The sequence below is a fragment of the Hypanus sabinus genome, chromosome 2 (assembly GCF_030144855.1).
Source record: "Hypanus sabinus isolate sHypSab1 chromosome 2, sHypSab1.hap1, whole genome shotgun sequence".
NCBI classification, from domain to species: domain Eukaryota; kingdom Metazoa; phylum Chordata; class Chondrichthyes; order Myliobatiformes; family Dasyatidae; genus Hypanus; species Hypanus sabinus.
The window spans coordinates 50,605,145-50,625,554 of NC_082707.1; the positions used below are offsets into that span (position 1 = coordinate 50,605,145).

At 40.6% G+C, this 20,410-nt stretch overlaps 1 long non-coding RNA gene across 2 annotated transcripts in view; it reads left to right on the forward strand.

The window, feature by feature from the left end:
- The window catches only part of LOC132378650 (uncharacterized), a 28,123-nt gene that overhangs the window by 6,942 nt on the left and 771 nt on the right, over positions 1–20,410 (forward strand). For both annotated transcript variants that reach the window (XR_009507143.1, XR_009507141.1), the window contains one exon: positions 17,563–18,392. This is a non-coding gene — a long non-coding RNA (uncharacterized LOC132378650). The remainder of the gene's footprint in view (positions 1–17,562; positions 18,393–20,410) is intronic.

Genomic DNA, 20,410 nt, shown 5'->3' on the forward strand with positions numbered 1-20,410 from the left:
CATTTTGAAGAAACCTCCTCGGTCACCACGCAGAAACTGCTGAAGGAACTCAGGCAGCATATGAGGAGTGGAAATAATAGGTTAGCCACGTTTGGTTTCTTCTGTGGGATATTTTTAAATTCAAACATACATTTGCAGAACAACTACCAGAATTTTACAAAGTCTGACTTCAACACCGAAGCTGCGATGTTAGTGTGAAGTCTTAAAGGTCAAGACTACTGCAGGTTGTACTAAAAAGTCATTTGCTTTTATTTAAACCCCTGTATATAAGGCAATGCAGTGCACAGCTCTCTCAATTGTTTACTGTACTTCTTCGCGCAATTGAGAAAATCTAAAAGTGGGCTCCCTCATTCTTTCATCCCTTTTCTCTACTGTTGCTGAGGAATCAATACGCGGGGAAAGTCCCAAGCTCGAAGCCTGAGAGTGTTTCCAGAGATTTTCAGCATTATAAGGCCTTTTTTAGGTTTTGACTTAATCTGTTGAATTATCACTTTATGTTCTGGTGGAAATTAACTTTTCCTCTAAGTGATTAAAGCAAGAAACAGTTTGCTATTGAAATCACGTTTCAGACATTCAAGCAGCAGAAGACTTTAAAGTAATTTTTTTTAAAAGGCATGAAGCTTGTTGTGCAAACACGAGGAAATCTGCAGATGCTGGAAATTCAAACAACACACACAAAATGCTGGTGGAACACAGCAGGCTAGGCAGCATCGGCAGTGCTTCTCCCTATAGATGCTGCTTGGCCTGCTGTGTTCCACCAGCATTTTGTGTGTGTTGCATGTAGTTTGTTGTCCCTCGTTGCAGAACGATCCTCCTAGGAGGAGTGGGGATGGGGAAGGGGGTGTGGGGGTGGTGACAAAGCTTAAAGAGACGCTGATAAGGGCTAAAAGAAATTGCACGAACAGTAGAAATCTTTCTGAGTACCATTTTCACCACAGATATGACATTATGGACATGCAGGTAGACATATTAGCTCGGTTAAGTATTAACAATATCATTATACAACTTTATATTTCCATTAGGAATTGCTCATATTATCGTTTTTTTTCCTGCGAATACCTTTAATTGTGAACTACTAGATCGATTAACTATAAATATTAGATGCGAAATAATGCAAGTAATATAATGCTTTTTTTGCATTCATCTATAATATACATTATTCTGTACGAAACTAATTCAGAAGATTGAGTATGCCGTGGAATTTCATATAGGGGGAGTTTTTAAATTATATTCCTAATCCAGTGACATCATGTCTTTGGTGATTGTGACTTCTCTGATTCTGGGAATGAACCAGACAGGTGAGCAAAACACTAGAAAATACTCGTCACCTGGAAAGAAGTACGTGAGTCACGAACACCGAGCTCATCAAATCTCAGACCGTAATAAACAATTCGTTTAGCACAATTTCAAAACCTGAAAGGCACCGAAAACAATAATTGGTAATAAACTTTAATAAACTTTCCTGCTGAAAAATGCACTAGCTTACAGGTTGCAAAACTAAACTGCGTATGCCAAACCTCACGTTATGTCGATGAGTAATGTTTGTAATATAGCGATACGATGAGTTCCCCTTTCTTGTCAGTGCACTTCAACGTAACTTTAAATCAGTTGTCGTCCCGTATAAAGTATGAATAACTTTGAACTTCGGCAAAAAGTGTCATAATTATTACAAACTAGGAGGGTGCATCGCTCTGTAGCCCAGCAATCAGCACCCGAACTTCTCTCTCTCTCTCTCTCTCTCTCTGTCCCTCTCCCTCCCCCCCTCCCTCTCCCCTCTCCCTCCCCTCATCCTCTTTCTCTCTCTCTCTCCCTCCCTTCTCTCTCTCTCTCTCTCTCTCTCTCTCTCTCTCTCTCTCTCTCTCTCTCTCTCTCGCTCTCTCTCGCTCTCTCTCTCTCTCACACACACACACACACACACACACTCAAACTCGGCATACATGCCACATGTCGAATTTTTTTACAGGTGTAAACACGGCGTGTTTTTGTATAGGAAGACAGCGAAGCACAACAAAACGATTGTAACAAAGGTTAACATGTAATCACCCAAAACAACCTCGGCGGTTCAACCTGAACGGCGTGTTTATACGTAAATACGCCGACAGATATCAGTTGAGAGCAGAGGAGCCCACTCAGGCTCTGCAGCTAACCCCTAACAAGATCGTAGTCGATATGAATATAAGCCAATTTTGCATTCCATTTACCCACATTAATTTTTTCATTCCCCTGCATTAACCAATATCTATCTATCCAACAACCTTCCCAAAAAAGCCTCATATCTGGATTAAATTTGTAATCTCATATTTTAGAACAATGAACGCTAGTCCTTGATCCTTCCGCAGAAATCTCCACCAACCCCATATCCAGGCCACCAAGCACTCTGCAGATCCAGTATGTTCTAGTTAATGGATTCTCTTTATTTCTAAATTTCGCAAATGCAAGCCTAACCTGCCCAATCATTCCTTATAAAACAAGGTTCCCCTTCCTGGATTAAACAGAGAAAATGATGGAACAACTCAATAGATCTGGCAGCTCCAGCAAAAAGAGAAGCTGTTAATCGTTCTTGTCAAATACCCTACATCAGAACTGAGAACGAAAGGAGGTCAATTAGTCTGAATAGCAGAGAAGATGGGAAAAGGCCTCTTTAACTGTTAACCGTTTCTCTTTCTACAGATACTGCCTGACCTGCTGAGCTTTTCTAACATTTCCTGTTTTTATTTCAAATTTCTTGCTTCAGTTTTATTGTTTGATCCCAAAATCCAGGTATTAGTCTAGTAAATCTTCTCTGAACAATTTCCAATGCATCAAACTTCCTCCTTTAATAAGAAAACTATATTTGTACTTAATACTCCTGTTGTGGCCTCAGAAATGCCATTCAAAACTGCCTGAGTTAGTATTCATTTCCTCCAACACCTAGCAATAACATTTTGTTGATTTTCATAATTAATTTCTGTACCTGCCCTCTAATATTTTGCAAATCATGTTCTAAGATATCCTGATCCTTCTACATGTCAGAGCTCAACAATCTCTCATCATTTAGATAATATACTTTATTATGTTTTCCCTTGCAAAATGAACAATTTCTTATGTTCCCACAGTATAATCTATCTGGCAGATCATTGCCAGCTCACTTTACCCTCCTTACAACCACTAGGTGGTTGCTTGAAATGGGGAAGTCAGATATATATTTTGCTATTTGTGTTTTTTCCTTCTATGTTCCCTAGGCCACATTCAGCAAGTAAGTAAATAGGCCATTCAGTAACCCGGAGTTCTCTTGTCCAAATTTTATAAAGGACATGAATGAAAAACGGATGGCTTGATCTGTCAGAGGTGAACAGGAGGATGTGAATTGAATCAGGGTAATTTGATAAGTGGCTGAATCCCAGGACAAGGTGGTGTCAGCAACAACCTGTATATTTTTAAAACGGAATACTCCATTCAATGGAAAGCGGGGAAAAAAAAAGTTAAAATACTGCCCGCTTCCAGCAAAGTGGGTTGTCCAGAGGCTGCACGTGTTAACGCTCAAACTGACTGTCGTCCAGCCGCTTCTGTTCCTTGTCTTGGGAAAATAAACCTTCTGTTCATGACCACCATGTGCTCATCGGGTATTCCCTGATCGGATGACGGGCAACAGGATTATTGTGGCCAACTATAGATTAGCGAGCTTCGGGCAGATATAAATTTGCAGGAATCGGGGAGAGGTTGGACATCAAAGCAACTTTGCGCTTGTTTTTTTTCCCCCGCTCCTGATACCAGGATCAGAAGGTTTCAGTATTGAGAATTTCCTCACAAGCACCCAAAACTACAAATACCAAACACTACAAAGAGTAAGTTTAAAAGGCAATCGAAATCGAAGAGTCAGGTTGATTTAGTGTGTGGATTAAATGGAAGGGGTTGAATGTGGCTCCTTTTCCCGCAGTCAACCGTTTAATGATGAGTAGCTCTTATTTCTTCTAGTTGTATATAATAAAGTGGACGTAACAAGTTCATCATACACAACTAAAGTATTAACAATTAGATTTCACAGCCATCAGATTGCCCAAACATAGTAACATTCCCTTTCAATACTGAGAGTTAAATCGTTGTTACATGTGTAAGTAAAAATGTGGCATACAGCCCGCCGCGAAATAAGCAAATATCCGGGTGTATTTCTCATGGCGCTATGGGGGAGATGTGTACTAGACCATAGTTCTGATAGATTATTCACTGCTAAGTAGCTCTGAGCCACCATTTAAAATGTTCTCACTTTTGTGTGTACGGGAATCTGACGAACAAATTTGGATGATAACATATGAGTCATCATTAGTAACTCGTTCCCTGTCCGTATAACAAGGACTACAGAATAAAAGATTCAGGGAAGGCTGGTTCTGCAGCATGATGTCAACGCATTTTCTGTCTGTGCCCCGAAGCCGGTCGAGGCTGGGGAAGCAACGCCACTTCAATGCCAAGCCTCTTACGCCACCTAACGTGTTGAATAATAACTGACGATCTTCAAAATTTTAAAACATGAGAGTAATAAGTAAAAATTACTCTAAAATATGACCTATTGTTTTCACACAAGACAATTATTAATAGGCCTGAACTTGGGCGCAATTCTATGGTTTCAGTCTCGTCCCCCAACTTTTTCACGAATGTAACTGCCGCGCTGCGAGGGCGTCTGCAGGAAATCTCCGAATTGGCCATGTGTGGAGCTGGTCTCAGAATGGGTTTAATGTGTGTCTGTGCGGGGGCTGGTGGATGGGGGTTGGGGGGGGGAGGTGGTTACAGCAATGAGTGTTTCCGTTATTTTTATTTACAATGCCAGTCATTCACAACTTTGAAGATTGCTCAGTGAGACCGTCCATTCGCCCTCACCTTGGCCTGTCCACCGCTTGAGGACGTCCAGGCTCGGTTTCGGAAGCTTGGCTTTGTACCCGTTAGGGGAAAGATGACTCCAAATACACTGTGTGCTTAGTGAATGAATGTGAAAAGAGTAAGTGGGCAGCTGAGCACTGCCATCGCTCTGCACATGTCTTCAGCGGGAGCTGCAACATAAACACATTAAACATTTTTTTCGGAATTTCCTTTCTTTCTACTCAAAAGATCATAAGATATAGGAGCAGGATTAGGCCATTCAGCCCATCGAGTCTGCTCCGCCATTTCATCATGACTGATCCCAGATCCCACTCAATCCCATACACCTACTTTCTCGCCATATCATGTGATGCCCTGACCAATCAGTAAACTATCAACCTCCGTCTGAAATATACCCAGGGACTTGGCCTCCACTGCTCTCTGTGGCAGAGCATTTCACAGACTCACTACTCTCTGGGGGAAAAAATCCTCTTTACCTCCATTCTAAAAGGACATCCCTCAATATTGAGGCTGTGCCCTGTAATTCTGGATAGCCCCACCATAGGTAACATCTTCTCCACATCCACCCTATCTAATCCTTTCAACATTCGGTAGGTTTCAATGAGATTCTAGCACATTCTTTTAAATTCCAGTGAGTACAGGCCTAAAGCTGCCAAACAACTCCTCATATGTTAACCCCTTCATTCCTAGAATCATCTTTGTGAACTTCCTGTGGACTCTCCTCAATGACAACACATCCTTTCTGAGATATGGGGCCCAAAACTGTTGACAATACTCCAAGTGCAACCTGAGTGGTGTCTTATAATGGCTCAGCGTTATCTCCTTGCTTTTATATTCTATTTTATTCCCATTGAAATAAATGCCAACATTGCATTTGCCTTCTACACAGTCTACACCTGTAACTTAACCTACTGTGAGTCTTTACAAGGACTTCTAAGTCCCTCTGTGCCTCTGATGTTTGAACCTTCACCCCATTTAGATAATAGCCCGCACTTTTGTTCCTTTTACCAAAATGCATTATCACACATTTCCCAACACGGTATTCCATCCGTCGTGTTTTCTTGCCTATTCTTCCAATTTGTCTAAGTCCTGCTGCAATCGCATTGCTTCTTGCTTCTTCAGCACTACCAACCCCTCCACCTATCTTCGTATCATGCATAAACTTTGCCACTAAACTATCAATTCCATTATCCAAATCATTGACAATGTGAGAAGTAGCAGCCCCAGTACTAACCCCTGAGGAACACCACTGGTCACTGGCAGCCAACCAGAAAAGGTGCCCTTTATTCCCACACTTTGCTTCCTGCCTGTATGCCATTCCTCTGGCCATTCCAGCATCTTTCCTGTAACACCATCGGATTTTATCTTGATATGCAGTCTCGTGTGGCTCCGTATCAAATACCCTTGGAAAATTCAAGAAAATGACATCCACTGCCTCTCCTTTGTCCACCCTGCTTGTTACCTCTTCGATGAACTCTAACAGATTTGTCAGACAAGATTTCTCCGTACAGAAAACATGTTGACTTTGACTTATTTCACCATTAGTCTTCAAACACCCCAAAACCACATTCTTAATGATAGACTCCAACACTTTCCCAACCACTGAGGTTAGGCTAACTGGTCTATAGCTTCCCTTCTTTTGTCTTCCTCCCTTCTTAAAGAGTGGAGTGACAATTGCAATCTTCCAGTTCTTCGGGACCATGTCAGAATCAAGTGATCCTTGAAAGATCACGACCAATGCATTTGTTATCTCTTCAGCAAGCTCCCTCAGTCCACATGGCCCAGATAACTTATTCACCTTAAGATCTCTGAGTTTGCCTAACACTTTTTCCTTTGTGATAGCAATGGCACTCACTCTTGCTCCCTGACACTCACAGACCTCTGAAACACTGCTGGTGTCTTCCACAGTGAAGACAGATGCAAAGTACTCATCAAGTTCATCTACCATTTCTTTGTCCCCCATTACTACCTCACAAGCATCATTTTCCAGTAGTCCAATATCAACTCTCACCTCCCTTTTACCCTTTATATAACTGAAAAAACTTTTAGTATCCCGCTTTATATTATTGGTTAGATTGCCCTCGTATTTCACCTTTTCCCTTCTTATAGCTTTTTTTAGTTGTCTTTTGTTGGATTTTAAAAGCTTCCCAATCATCAAACTTACCTCTCACTTTTGCTACTTTATATGTCCTTTCCTTGGCTTTTATGTACTCAGATCATATCACACATTTTTTTCAACAAACATTTAATAGTTAAGTTTACAGGTTGAGATGAACTATCTTTTACATAGATCTATATAAGACCATAAGATATAGGAGCAGAATTAGGCTATTTGGCCCATTGGGTCTGCTCTACCATAACATCAAAGTGGATTTATTATTCTTCTCAACCCCATTCTCCTGCCTTCTCCCTGTAACCTCTGACATCCTGATTAATCAAGAACCAGTCAACCTTTGCCTTAAATACACCCAATGACTTGGCATGCACAGCCATCTGTGGAATAAATTCCACAGATTCACCACATACTGCTAAAAAGATTTTTCCTAATTTCTGTTCTAAATAGACATTCCTCAATTCTGAGGCTGTGCTCTCTGGTCCTAAACTGTCCCACTATATGAAACATCCTCTCCATACCCACTCTGTCATATTTGATATATTTCAATGAGAGTCCCCTTCGTTCTTCTAAACTATGGTGAGTAAAGGCCCAGAACCATCAAACACTCCTCACACATTAACACTTTAATTCTTTGGATAATTCTTGTGAATCTCCTCCAAACCTTCCCAATGCCAGTGCAGATTTTCTTAAATGAAGGGTCCAAAACTGCTCACAATACTTCAAGTGTGGTCTGACCAATGTCTTATAAAGCCTCAGCTTTGCATCTTTGCTTTTGTATTCTAGTCCTCTTGAAATGAATACTAACATTGCATTTTTATTTCTTATCATTGACTTAACTTGCAAGTTGACCCTTTTGTGAATCCTGCACAAGGACTCTCAAGTTCTTTTGAACCACTGATTGTTAAATATTCTCCCCATGTAGGAAATAGCCTACACCTTTAATCTTGCTACCAAAGTGCATGACCATGCACTTCCCTACACATTATTACAGCTGCCAATTTTATTACCCATTCTCTTAATTTGTCTAAGTCCTTCTGCAGACATCCTGCTTCCTCAACACTACCTGCACTTGTACCTATCTTTGTATTGTCCCCAAACGTGGTACAAAGCCATTAATTGCATCATCCAAATCATTGACATATAATGTAAATAAAAGTGGTCCCAACACCAACCCCTGCAGAACATCACTAGTCACTGGCAGCCAATCAGAAAAGATCTCCTTTATTCCCACTCTTTACCTCCTGCCAGTCAGCCAATCTTGTATGCATGCTAGTATGATTCCTGTTATACCATGGGCTCTTATCTTATAAAGCAGCTTCACGTGCAGCACCTTGTCAAAGATCTTCTGAAAATCCAAACAAACAACATCCACTGACTCTCCTTGTCTATCCTGCCCGTTATTTCCTTAAAGTATTCCAACAGATCTATCTGGCAAGATTTTCCTGTTTAGAAAACCATCCTGACTTGGGGCTATTTTATTATAAGCCTCCAAGTACCCTGAAACCTCATCCTTAATAATCGACTCCAACATCTTTCCAACCACTGAAGTCAGGCTAACTGGCCTATAATTTCCTTTCTTCTGCCACCCTCCCTTCTTAAAGAGTTGATTGACATTTGCAATTTTCTAGTCTCAGGAAACATTCCAGAATCTAGTAATTCTTGAAAGATCATTACCAGTGCCTCCACAGAGGGAGAAGAAATTATTGGGGGAAAAGTATCAAATTGAACATGGAATTCTGATAGGAAAAACAATTGTTAACTACTAAATAGAAGTATTTAAGAGAACTAAGAAACTGTAAGTTATAAAATACAGTTTGAGTGTCCCTTATCTGAAATACTTGGAGCCAGGAGAAGTGTTTTAGATTTTGGATATTTTATGAATTTGGAATATATAATGGATCATCATCATCATTTCTAATCTAAATTTACTAGTAAGCAGTCTTTGTTTTACACTTGTTCATCGCACATATGTATTTAACAGTAAAAATTATTACATAGCATTAATATAATGAAAATATAATGTGTGCGGGGTAACAAAGCAGCCTCAGGAGAATACCTGAATCAGCTGTTGAACATCAACAAACAATGGCAGGCATTCAGTCCCCATCTACAATGCCATGTTTTCATTAAAAGGTTACAGTACACCGGATTTGTATATTACTTTGTTTGTGGTTTTATGTAATGTATAAAAGCAATCAGGATTCTATCCTTGTTCTGGTGTTAGATTTTCATCAGCGATGCTTAAAAATTTGATGACATTAAGTAAGTTATAAAAACAATCAGTATCGTAGACTTCTACTAATACAAGATTTTTGTGATCAGCAGACACTTTAAAAATTTAATGTTGTGCCTTTTCTGAAATTTCTGCAACCAGCTGCTGAATATTCACAATTACCTTAAATTTTCAGTTCGTCATGTTAGATCTTTGCTTGTTTCTCGATCAATGTACCATTAAGCAGCATACGTTCACTTCGACACTCATGATACACGATTGAGATCTTCATTTTTCGCTTTATGCAGTGTTTTTCTATTTTTCATTAACCTGTTCATTACTTTTGTGAGGTCACTTCTCAGAACTGTCTGTGGTGTGGAGAGACCCGTGCATCACCTGGGAACCTTCCCAGTGAATTATGGAATTTTCCTCTTATAAAGTCACGTCAGAGCTAAAAAAAAAACAGATTTTGGAGGTTTTCAGATTTTAGAATTTTGGATAAGGGGTACTCGTATTTTGTATAAAGATATACTTTCATCTCACTGAGAAGTCATTTTCAGATGATAGGGCAGTTGTGTTAACTTAAGCTGATCTATTGCCAGAAATTTGTCTGTGAGCTTCTTTTCCCCCCACCCCTCTCACTATTCCCATCTGAAGTGCATTTCAAATCTTATTCATTGAACATGATCCATTAAGCCCTATTTAACTAGTTGCAAATGCATGGCAGCAAAAATAAAAATGACAAATTCTGGAGGTACTCAACAAATCAGGCAGCATATGTGTAAGAGAAGCAAAGTTAAGGTTTCACTTGTACATGATGTTGATGTTGCTAAAATGAGAAGGTTTAAATTCAAGATGTTCCAGATTTTTTTCAAATCATTGTCAAATACATTTCAGATTCGAGCTTTGGTCATTATGATGTTAAACGAGGTCATATTTTGATGTTTATAAGACTAAATCATAGCTCCAAATACTGTTTACTACTTATTTAACTTTTATGTTAACTAATCTCGTTCTAGGTACAAGACAATGATACTTTTCATATTTTCTTCTTAATTTAAACTTAATATCAAGGAAAGAAGCATGTTTGGGATAAAATAAGTGATTGCTCAATACTGATTGACAAAAAACTCATACATGAAGCTCTCAGTCCTTTAGACTGATGGGAACTCTGAATTCAGACACTTTGGAATGAAGTAACCTGTCAATAGAATGGATCTTGCTCATTCTGAATTCACTAACAGACCAGTTATTGCTAATGTGGAACCAATATGACAAACACTGAACAGTTGCAGAATCTGTGGTGCAACTTCACCCACTTCGGTCTGGATTAAATTCAACAGAAGCAGCCAAAACACTAGTCTGTCACTACAATGGGTTTTTTTTTTGCAAAACTGAAGTAAACATGTTAAAATGTTTCAAGCTAATCTTCCTTGAATAATTATGTTTTTTCTGCGGATGAAATAAATCCAACAGGTGAAATGTTAAAAGTTACTGTTTGGATACTAATAAAGTTTGGAACATTTTTCTTTTTAGTCTGATGAAATCAGCCAAGTATTGATTCTCTCACTGAAGCACAAGAGCGGGTGGAACTTACATTCAACATCTAAAAATCAAAGGTCATCTACCATCCCACTCTACTGCACAACACCGTAGCATAACAGTTTGCATGACGCTATTACAGCTCGGGGTATCGGAGTTTAGAGTTCAATTCCAGCATCCTCTATAAGCAAGTTTGTTCATTCCTTCCCGTATGCATATGGGTTTCCAATTTCCTTACATAGTCCAAAGACACACCAGTTAGTAGGTTAATTAGGTCATTGTAAATTGTCCCGTGATTAGGCTAGGGCTAAGTCAGTGGGTCGCTGAGCAGCGCAGATCGAAAAGCCTGTACCTTGCTGTATCTCTAAGTAAAATAAAATGAACAACTCCTTCTGACAAAAAGGGTTCATGTCTAGATCCTAAAGAATGTGGACTATATTCAATATCTTGGTATCCAATTCTGAGCAAAGACAGATGTCAACAATGTAATATACCACCTCCCTCAGTATACCTGCATAGCCTTTGAATGATTGAAGATAAGAGTGTTAGGTTCCATGAACACCCAGAGTTAAGAAGGTGTGTTCCTGATGGTACTGAGAACCTTGACTCCAGAGTTAATGACAGAAGGAGCATCCCTCCTCCCAAAGCACCCATCCTGCTAAGTACCTCCTGACCCATCAGTGTCAAAATCTTCAAGCACTCAATGGCCTCATCGGTTACTGCTGAATCGATAGAGCTGAGGTCAAACTTGGTTCCAAGAAGAGGTAAGACTGAAGCAAACAAGCAATGGACCTAAATTATGCAATATTTAATAACTATGCATATTGTCCAGTTTTGAACTGAACTCTAGGTATGTTTTATTAGTCATTCCTATTAATGCAATTTTAATATACTGCACGGAAAGTCACCCGTTGACCAAAAGTGAACAATATGGTGCTACAGTGTAAAAACAAGAGCATTTCAATCATTTGGATAATATTTTCTTTTCATCATTGACAACATATTCTGAATTTTAATGAGCTAAAGGCAAACTGTGAAGGCCCTATGATCCATAGTCATATCTTAGTTCTCACTATGATTAATAAACAGGGAAACACATAACCCCCCCCCCCGCAACCAAATTCAACATAATTGAATAAAATTAATTTAAGGCAATATTTAAGGCAAGCAGTTGACACACCTGTATTAAATTATATTATTCATGCTGTTACTTCAATGAAATGTTAAGGAAGAAATAAAGAAAATTTATATGGAAAGATTATTATGCATCGTTTGACCTAATCGTTGGCCACTTTTCAGTTATTTATTTTCCACCTTCACCACTAGTGCCCTAGTGGTCTGATTTCTCCAATGTGTTTTTTGACATGCCTGTTTGGTCCTAAACTCACCAGGTCAATGGCAACAATCAGAGTCCAACATCAGGCCCTCTATTCACAGCCGCGTGGGGGGGGGGCGGTAATGTTGTTGTAGTGTTACTGTTGTTGATTTTTTATTCTGTGAGAACATGTTGGGCATGATATGTTGGTGCCGGAATGTGTAGTGACATTTGAGGGCTGCCCCCAGCACATCCTTCAGTCGCATTGGTTGTTAATGCAAACACCGCATTTCACTGTATGTTTCAATGTATATGTGATAAATAAATGAATCTGAAATCTGAATTGTGCCACTCACCCAAAACAAGGGATTAAAGTTGTCTAGGGGCTGGACAACTGAGCTTATTAAATATTTGTGAATAGTTAAAAACCAATAACACTGAGAAAGCTAAGACCATAAAACCGTATGACCATAAGAGATAGGAGCAGAATTCGGCCATTTGGCCCACTGAGTCAGCTCCACCAGTTCATCGTGGCTAATCCATTTTCCCTCCAAATCCCGTTCACCTGCCTTCTCACTGTAACCTTTCATGCCCTGACTAATCGTGAACCGATCAACCTCCAACTTAAATATACCCAATGACCTGGCCTCCACAGCTGCCCATGGCGATGAATTCCACAGATTCACCACCCTCTGACTAAAGAAAGTCCTCTTCATCTGCATTCTAAATGGATATCCTTCAGTTCTGGGGCTGTGGCCTCTTGTCCTAGATTCCCCACCGCAGGAAACATCCTCTGTCTAGGCCTTTCAACATTCAATATTTTTCAATGAGATCCCCCCATGAATATCATGACATTGCCCTTTTGAGATATGTTTTCTACCTCCGCAGTAGTTTGTAGCCCACATCCTGGCTACTGTTCTGAGGTCCATATATAACTCCAGTCAGGGTCTTTTTACCCTTGCAGTTTCTTAACTCTACCTACCAAGATTCCACATCTTCCCATCCTATGCCACCTCTGTCTAAGGATTTGATTTCTTTTAGCAACAGAGCCACCCTACTCCCTTTTCCTACCAGTCTGTCCTTTCAATACAATGTGTATCCTTGGAAGTTAAGCTCCCAACTAAGATTTTCTTTCAGCTATCACTCAGTGATATCTTCAACATCATTCCTACAACATCATACCTACAAATCTCTAACACTGCTACAAGATCATCTTCCTTATTCCATTTACTGTGTGCACTTATATATAATACCTTCAGTCCAGTATTCATTGCCCTTTTTGAATTTGACCCCATATTATACTACAGCTCATCCCACTGACTGCAATTTTGCCCTATCATCTGCCTGTCCTTCCTGACAGTCTCACTACACACTATATCTGGTTGTATACCAATTACCCCACACTCAGGCCTAATCATTCTAGTTTCCATTCCCCCACCCCCACCAAATTAGCTTTAGCCCTCCCCAGCAGCTCAATCATACCGGCGCACAACTGGTCTCCCTTGGGTCCAGGTATAACCTATTCACCTGTCCAATTTGTATAGTTCATACCTTTTCCAGAAGAGATCCCAGTGATCCAGAAATCTGAAACCTGCCCCTTGCACCAATTCCTCAGCCATTCATTCATCATTCACCTGCCAAATCAAACCTATTCTTACACTCACTGGCACATGGCACTGGCAGCAATCCAGAGATTACTATCCTGAAGGTCCTGCTATTCAGCTTTCTACTTAACTCCCTAAATTCTCCCCTCAGGACCTCCTCCATTTTGCCAAGTTCATTGGTGCCAATGTGTACTAAGGCTTCTGGCTGCTCACCCTCCTTCTTTAGAATGCCATGGACCCAATCTGAGATATCCCTGACCCTGGACCTGGGAGGCAACATACATTCTAGGTGTCCCTTTCACATCCACAGGATCATTGGGGGTTGTGGGAATTCATGATGGTTCCTCCATGTTTTGATGTCAAAGCAAGCATAAAAGGAATTGCGTTCACATGGAATTGAAGCCCTGCTGTTGTCCCTGTCACTTGATTTTACTTTATAAGAGGTGATAGCAATCAAGCACCGTCACAATGGTCAGGCATCCTTCATTGATCCAAGTTTAGTCCGGAATTGCCACTTCACCCGTGAGATGGATTTCCGAAGATCGCACCTGGACCTCTTGTAACTTTCCTGGCACCAGACTTGAATGCCTCTGATCAGGCCCTCAGAAGATAGTGGATCTCATGGTTTATCCAGAGTTTTGGTTGGGGAAAACTCTGAACAATTTTGTGGGGGCACAAGGGCACAACTACAAATGTTTTTCTGAAGTCCATGACAGTTATGGTGTATTAATTCAGATCACCAGTTGAGTCCTTGAACACCCCCAATCCACCACTCGAAGTGATCCCATAGCCAGTCTGCCTCCCACAACCATCAGGTCAGATTGGTACATCAGTAGAGATAGAAAGCTGGGTAAAGAACATGAGTGTAGAGAATGCATTGGGGTTCTCGCCTCTAGTAATGTTAGGGAGCCCACAGGACAGGCAGAAAAGTTCTACTTTAGAGAGGATTCATGTGGTTAAGGCATTGGACTAGCGATCTGAAGGTCGTGAGTTTGAGCCTCAGCCGAGGCAGCATGTTGTGTCCTTGAGCAAGGCACTTAACCACACATTGCTCCAGTCCACCCAGCTGAAAATGGGTACCGGCAAAATGCTGAGGGATAACCTCGCGATAGACTAGTGTCCTATTGGCGGTGGGGTGGGGAGTCTCGTACTCTCAGTCACTTCACGCCACGGAAACCGACATAAGCACCATCCTGATGAGCCTATAAGGCTTGGATCTAGTTGATTCCTAGACTGACCCAAGACACACACATGTACACACCTCCTTTAAGTTACACAGAAGCAGGCTTCATGTGGAATGGCAAAGCCTATCTCCCTAGGCTATGCTTGTGCATTAAAAATTATGGAAGTGGGATCCAGGCAACATTGCTTGTAGCAATTGCAAGCATATGGGACTCTCCATGTATTGGTGTGTCTGATAAACAGAGAACAGAAAACAAAAAATCATAGACTTAGTGCAGCTCGGATGTGATAAATCCCGTCTGTCACTAAAATTGGATTGTAAGTAAATGCGGCACTAGGCAATCTATTTTCTAGGACATGCTCTCAAGCATGAGATTCAAGCAGCACTTTGATTTTTGAAACTCATTTTAAATCCTTCAGAGCTTCAAAATCAGCTGAGTAATGGGCTTTGGTAAGGTGATACTACATAGGAAGAGAGAGGAAATCAGGGGTATGAGAAATTATTTTGTTCAAGTCTCAATATTTTGCAGGGTTAACTAATTTAAGTTTAACAGAAGTAGTCTCATTTGATCTCTCTGTTGGTTATGGCTAGAAGTAACTTCTATCTGAGCAAGGACCTGGACACACTACAATTTGCCTACCACTGCAATAAGACGACTGAAGCTTTCCACTCTGCTTTGGAGCACCCAGACTAGCACAAAACACAAGTTAGGGTAGTGTTTATGGATTACAGCTCAGCATTCAACAACATTGTTTCATCAGTGCTTTGAACCAAGTCAGAGTAATCAGTGGTAACATCTTCTCCTTGCTGACTATCGACTTGTCCTTAAGGACAAGTGCTTAGTCCACTGCTCTACTCTCTCTGCAGTCATAACTGTGAGACTCAGCACAGCTCAAATACCACCAGTGAATTTGCGAATGACACCACCGTTAAAAGGGAGATTAGCTTTATTTGTCACGTGTATGTTGAAGTATCAAAATGCAATGAAATGCATGATTTGCGTCATCGTCTGTGGTGTGCTGAGGGCAGGCACAAGTGTCACCGTGCTTCCAGTGCCGACACAGCAGGCCCACAGCTTACTAACCAAACCTATATCTCCTTTTGGAATGTCAGAGGAAATTGGAGCACCCAGAGGAAGCCCACACATTAACAGGGAGAACATACAAAACCTTTACAGACAACAGTGTGAAATTAGCCCTGGTCTTCTGATTGCAGGTTCTGTAAAGCATAACAGGGAGAACATACAAAACCTTAACAGACAACAGTGTGAAATTAGCCCTGGTCTTCTGATTGCAGGCTTTGTAAAGCATTACATTAGCAGCTGAGCTGTTGTGCTACCCTTGTTGGCAGTTTCTCTATCGACAATGAGGAGACTTAAAGGAGTGAGGTAGATCAGCTGGTTGAGTGCTGTCACAATAGCAAACTCACACTCAATGTCACCAAGACTAAGAAACCAATAATGGACTACAGGAAGGGGAAGTCAGGAAAATACACACCAGTACTCATGGAGGGGTAGGCAGTAGAAAGAGTGAGCAGCTTTAACTTTCTGGGCTTTAACATCTCAAAGGATCTATGATGGGCTAAACACAGGTGGTTCTACATCATTAAGAGTTTGAGGAGATTTGGCTCTTGCAAAATTCTACAGAGGTAAGATGGAGAACATTCTGACTGGTTGCATCACCATCTGGCACGGAGCCTCCAATGCACAGGATAACAAGAGGTTGTAGAGGGTCATAGGTTCAACCAACTCACCCCTCCCCGCCAAATTATTTTAGATGATCAGGATGCAAATTCCCTTATAAAGTTGTTAAAGCAATATTTCTTCAAGAGGTGGTGACTCAAGAAGGAATCTAACCATTTGGAACGTGCCCTTTTGTCATCACTACCATCAGGGAGGAGGTACAAGAGTGTGAGGACCTACACTCATGATTTAGAAAGAGCTTCTTCTACTCTGCCATCAGATTGCTGAATGGTCCATGAACTCATGAACACTATCTCTATATTTGACCTTTTTTTCCCATTTTAATTTATCTTTGTAACTTTTTATGTCTATACACCAAACTACTGCCACAAATCAACAGCTTCCACATCATATATCAGTGATGATAAATCTGATTCTGATAGTAATCTCATCTGATATTTTTCCTGACTTCATTTTATCATCTTTACTTTGGGGAACATTAAGAATCAATCACAGAACCAGAGTCAATGTGGGCAAAATTGGGCACGATGACAAATTGCCTTCTTTCTTTCAACAATATTTGATAGTTATCTTTGTTTTTCTGACTCCAACCCTCAATATCCAGACAAACTCACAAGGCTTCTGTTAGTACAACCACAACCACTAATTTGTCCTTCATACAATTAGTTCTGTCAGACTAGAGAATTGTTGGATTTCCTAATTACTTCAGTTTTCCTTCCTCCTTGTATCTTACAATGGAATGTTCTGCATTTATGTGGCCACTTTCAATGATGTGGAGAATTATTTTCTGGCATGGAACTTCCAATATAATAATGAATACAGACACTGAGCTCCATGGATTTGGTTTTACTTTGCAGAGGCTGATATCTGAAATATTATTCTTAACAACTTAAAAAAGGGATTTTGTATCAAGTGGAATCTAAAATAATACCAGAGAACACAAAATGGCTGGAAAAAGAAAAGGGATTGATTGGAATGCTCTATTAAATTTACTCATATCCAAACTTCTCATACCCTGTTTTCATTTTATTTTACAGTTCTTCAGATTTACAAAATGCAGATGATTGAAGCATGTAGCTTTGATTTGTTCCTCCCCTCACCATGACCAATCCCTTATGTCTCTCTTCTTCAACATTATCCTGCCTGGACAGATAATGGGGATATCAGCTGGAGGAAGTGGAGCAGAAGACACGTTGCCAGTCAGGCAGACACTTTGTAGACCCCAGCTCATTTACTGGCACTTTACTGGCTACAGCAATCAGCTTTGCTGCAGGATCTGTGGACATTTCTGGAGACAAGGCAAGGTGAAGATTAAACTTGGTGGCAACTGCCCTGTTCTGCTTCTGAAGATTCTGGAGGCCTTCTATTCTTGAAGAAATGCCTGTGGTAGAGGTAGGCTTTCCTGGAAGCCTGAACAATCTGTAAAGCAATACAAATGAAGTTTGGCTCTAAAACAGCACTTGGGCTTTATCTGGAGCTAGCGACCATTCAATCATCACTTTCCTGTTAACATCTGTGGAGCCACCCATAATGTAGAATTTGATCATCTGTGATTCAGTTTCAACTGGAAACAGAATTAAAATCCCAACCTGTTTCAGTATTTGTGCAGCAACTTCCATTAGCTACAACCTTTGGGGAGCATTTAATAGAAACAGTAGGAGATGGTGCCAGATAACGGATGGCACTGTGGCACAGCTAGCAGAACTGCTGCCTTACAGTTCCAGAATCCCAGGTTCAATCTCAACCATCGGTGCTGTGAACAATTTGTACATTCTTCACCTGACTCTCCAGGTTTCTTCCAGGTCCTCTAGTTCCCTCACACGTTCCAAAAGGAAACTTGGCCACAGTGATTTCCCCAAGTGTGTAGGTGAGTGACAGAATCTGAGGGGGATCAGATGGGAATGAGAAAGTGGGCACTGTGGTAGTGTGGCAGTTAGCACAATGCTATTACAGCTCGGGGTGTCAGAGTTCGGAGTTCAGTTCTGATGTCACCTGTAAGGAGTCTGTATATCCTCCCCAGAAATGTGTGGATCATCTCCAGGTGCTCCAATTCCACGCCACCCCATCTGTAGACCAAAGCTCTTACTGCTTAGTAGCTTAATTAGACATTGTAAATTGTCCCATGATTAGGATAGGGTTAAAGCATGTCTCAAAGGTTTGAAAGAGCCTATTCCAAGCTGTAACTCTAAATAAATAAGAATGACTTAGAGCAGCACTAAGCAGCACAAAAAAAATGGGTGTTTGTTGGGTGCTATGGATTAAAGATCCTTCATAAGTAGACAGATCCAGATTAAGACGTATGATTTCCTGGTAGATTGGATTAAAAATCAGATTGGCCATAGAAGTCAGAGGATAGTGTTGAACCACTGTTTCTCTGACTGAATATCTGTGACCAAAGATGGCCCTTAAGGATGAGTGTTGGGGTAATATGTATAAATTATACAAATGAAAATGTATATGGACTGATTATTAACTTTGCAGATAATTCAATGAGTTGCTGGCATTGAGCAGAAACTTGTCAAGGGATGCAACTGGATATAGATCAAGTCACACAAAATGCTGGAGGAACCCAGCAGGCCAGGCAGCATCAATGGAAAAAAAGTACTGTACTTTTTTTTCCCATAGATATTGCCTGGCCTGCTGAGTTCCTCCAGCGTTTTGTGTGTGGTGCTCGGATTTCCAGAACCTGCAGACTTTCTCTGATTTGGATATAGATCAATTGGAGATGTAGGTGGAGAAATAGAAGTTGTTTAATCCAGACAAATGTAATGTGTTGCAGTTTGACAGATCAATTGTCAAGGAAAGTATATGAATGACCCTTGGGAGCATTGATATACTGAGGGATCTTTGTGTGCTAGTCCATAGCTTTCTGAAAGTGACAACGCAAGTAGATAGGGTGGTAAAGAAGGCATATAGCCTGCTTACCTTCATTATCATGGCACTGAGTATATAGTCAGGAGGTCATGGTGCAGCTATATAAAACTTTGGTTAGATCACATCTGGAGTATTGTGTGCAGTTCCAGTCATGGCATTACAGGAAGGATGTGGATGAGGACGCAGAAGAGGTTCACCAAGATGTTGCCTGGATTACTGTAAGAGTAGGTTGAATAAACTTGGACTGTTTTCTCTGGAGTGCCGGAGGCTGAGGAGGAACCTAATGTAAATCTGTAAAATTATGAGAGATAGAGGGTAGTTAAAATGAGATTTCTTCAGCAAGTTTTTAAAAAGTAGGTGACTGGGACACTTTCTGATGCTTGGGTGGTGGAAACAGATGTGACAGTGACACCTAAGAGGCATTAGTCAGGTATCTAATCATTCTGGGAATGGAGGGGTATGGATCACGTGGGATTAATTGAACTTGACATTATAGATGGCACAGGTAGAGTGAGTTGAAGGACGTGTTCCTGTTCATTGATGCTCTATGTTCATAACTGATCTCTGGATAGTTAGTCGAGATTATTGCATTACAAGTTTGCTTATTTAACTGCTGTGCTACCATAGTTGAAATGTTTTGTATTCTAAGGGTAGCAGGGGATTTGTGCATGAAAACTTGTAGCTATCTTCATCCACTCAGAGAGCCTAGCTTGTGATGTAAGTGTTCATTTCCATTAACCTTTTATGCTTAACATCATCCAGGATATCTAGTTATGGATTCACCAAGAGACTGATGCACTTACTAATGGCAGTGCTAAACTTGGTTTTCTTCAAAAGTTACCCATTTGTCGCTATTTATATGCCCATTGTTGAAAGAAAATTAAAATTAACATGGTATGAACTGAGCAGAAAGCAAGTGGTGTTAAAACTGCTGAAGACATCCAGAAATAAGAGCTCAGTTTACAAACCTCTTAACATAAAGAGCCTTTTAAACTCCATTCCAATTTTTAT